This window comes from Sinocyclocheilus grahami, unplaced genomic scaffold, assembly GCF_001515645.1.
Source record: "Sinocyclocheilus grahami isolate Dianchi unplaced genomic scaffold, SAMN03320097.WGS_v1.1 scaffold661.1, whole genome shotgun sequence".
In the NCBI taxonomy this organism is placed as follows: Eukaryota; Metazoa; Chordata; class Actinopteri; order Cypriniformes; family Cyprinidae; genus Sinocyclocheilus; species Sinocyclocheilus grahami.
In genome coordinates this window covers 804781-807579 of record NW_015505840.1, presented here as the reverse complement: position 1 = coordinate 807579, position 2799 = coordinate 804781, and the positions used below count along the sequence as shown (strand labels likewise).

Genomic DNA, 2799 nt, shown 5'->3' with positions numbered 1-2799 from the left:
TATTGACTGACTTTTTGTGCACGTGATAAATAAACTTGAAACTTAAAAACTCACTCCACAGTGCTTTTAAAGCATATATCAACATTTATAGACCTTTATATATCAATGCCATATTGTTTATATTATATAAATATTTATATATCAATATCAATGTTCATTATTCAGAAAATGCAAGGATGTTGTCACTTCTACATGCAAAGAATATCCGATCATTTACGTATAATAATGTTAAAGGTACAGACAGCAGCCTGTTAAATTCAAAAAGTTGTCAAATGTTGCCTACAGGATAAAAAATAAAATGCACTGAATGTGCAGAGTATCAGATATGTGTTTTAGACGTTAGAACCAGAATAGTGTAAGAATAAAGCACTCTCTTAAACAGTGTTAGCAGAAAATCAACACAGCAAGCCGAAACAAACACCCAGCAGTTGTTTGTGATATATAATCAAGCCCTTCTCGTGTTACACAACAGCAGCAGCACATGTTTGGCAGCTTTAGTTGAGTAACAGCAGAATATTATTACTATGTGAGCTGCTCCAGACAATAGGATTACCATCAGAACTGAGAGATCATTCACATGCTGCAGGTCAGTTTGTTACAGACCGGCTGATTTAAAGGGTCATGACATGGTAAACAAGATTCTACCCTTTTGAAAACTGAGTTTGATGTATTATGTAGACAGATTTTCACACAATACAAAACAAAACTCCCTTACTAGTCCACTCAGAACATTTATTAAAACTAAACTGCAAAAACAAGTAATTCAAATCACATTTATGGCATTAGCTAATTAACTTTAGGCCCAATTTTTGAATATATATTTATTATGATTTGTCCAATATTTGAATATATGTTTATAGTAATTTTTCCAATTTTTGAATATATATGTTTATTATGATTTGTCCAATATTTGAATATATGTTTATAGTAATTTTTCCCAATATTTGAATATATGTTTATTATAATGTGTCCAATATTTGAATATATGTTTATTATAACTTGTTCAATATTAAAATATACACCACCAGCCAAAATTTTTGGAATAATTACGATTCCAAAATGATGATAATTACGAATAATAACAACGGTTTATTAGGCTCACCAATGCTGCATTTATTTGATTTTATTCAGTAAGGATACATTAAATTGATCAAAAGTGACATGAAAGACATTTATAGTGTTACAATAGATTTAAATACATTTCAAATAAATGCTGCTCAGTGAAGTTTCTGTTCATCAAAGAATGCTGAAAAGAGTGTCACAGTTACCAGAAAAATATTAAGCAGCAAAAACATTGATAATAAAAATAACCATTATTAATAATTGAGGACCAATAGTAATTGATAATAATTGAGCAGCATATTAGAATGATTTCTGAAGGATCATGTGACACTGAAGACTGGAGTAATGATGCTGAAATAATTACATTTCAAAAATATATTATAATAGAAAACATTTATTTTAAATTGTAATAATATTTCACAATATTACAGTATTTACTGTAGTTTTGATCAAATAAATGCAGCCTTGGTGAGCAGAAGACTACATTTGAAAATATATTATTCTAAACTTTTGTCAAGTAGTGTTTGCTTATTATAATTTGAAATTATTAAATTATTAATAAATTATTATAATTTGGGACCAAAAGTAGCATACACTAGGCAGCGCACATGTAATTTAGTGTCTAATTGTTACTAAATTATTTTAGAAAGGCACTTTTGCATCAATTGACAAGTTTTCAATGACTAAAAGTGAGACATATTCATAAAAACCAAACTATGACTTTGGTGCAAGAAAGCTTTAACTATAAAAGTAGACATCAGGGGAAAAGAAACTACAAAAGTGTTGCTCTTTAACACATCCGAGAGAGCTTTGAAGGGCAGAAGTGTAAGATCTTTGGACTTATAGAAAATACGCACCTTCTTGAAGACTCTTCCATCCTCTTGAGTTTCGTCTTCCTCACTCAGCAGTTCTCTGGTTCCCAGGCAGTCGAGGTGAGGATTGCGGCACACGGACGATTCAAACACCCGATCGAGTGTGCTCACCCCCGGCTGTAAGCATGTGGCCAGCGCCCTCAGCGCTCCGACGTCCCGGTAGGGTCCCGAAGGGTGTCCGCTGATGGAACGGGCCTTCACCCTCCGCGAGCACTCGGAGAACGACTGCGTGTCAGACGATCTCAGCAGCAGGTACGGCAGGTAAGAGATGAGAGAGTAGAGCCAAACCACCAGCCTGAATATGATAACCACTACTGGACTCACATCCTGCTTCAGCCTCATACTGACTGAATGAAACAGAAAGAAACATACGAAGAGCGAGGGAAAGATAAAGGAAGTATTGTGATGTCACTTCCTCCCAGGTTGTCCTGCTGCTTCTTCTCCGACGGGTCAGTGAAGCCTGTTTTCTAAACAAGAAATGCAAGCAGTCAATCTTCCATGTCATTAAACACACACTAACACTGAACGGCATCAGAACATTCCAGTAAAGATCAGTACATGGAAATTTCACAATTTTGACCTTTCTAAGCCTTCCACTTGAACAAAGATGCATGGAGGAGAGACAGATTAGAAAGCGGTACAAATAGCGGTGTGTAACGTCTGATTCTCAGCCCAGATTTCAGCACAAATCCAAAAGTGGGTGAAAGGTGACATCAAATAAGCATGTGCATGGGTTTTTGTGAGTGTGGGTCAGGGTTATTATTGATAATTAAAAATTAAAAAAAACATTAACATTATTTATAAAATAAAAATTAACTGAAATAAAATATCAAATTATTTTATTTCATCTAGTTGCCAAGGCAAC

General features: G+C 34.2%; 1 pseudogene; it reads right to left on the bottom strand.

Moving 5' to 3' along the window:
• The window catches only part of LOC107558815 (long-chain-fatty-acid--CoA ligase 3-like), a 23014-nt pseudogene extending 20523 nt beyond the window's left edge, over window positions 1–2491 (bottom strand).
• Window positions 2492–2799: the final 308 nt, after the last annotated feature.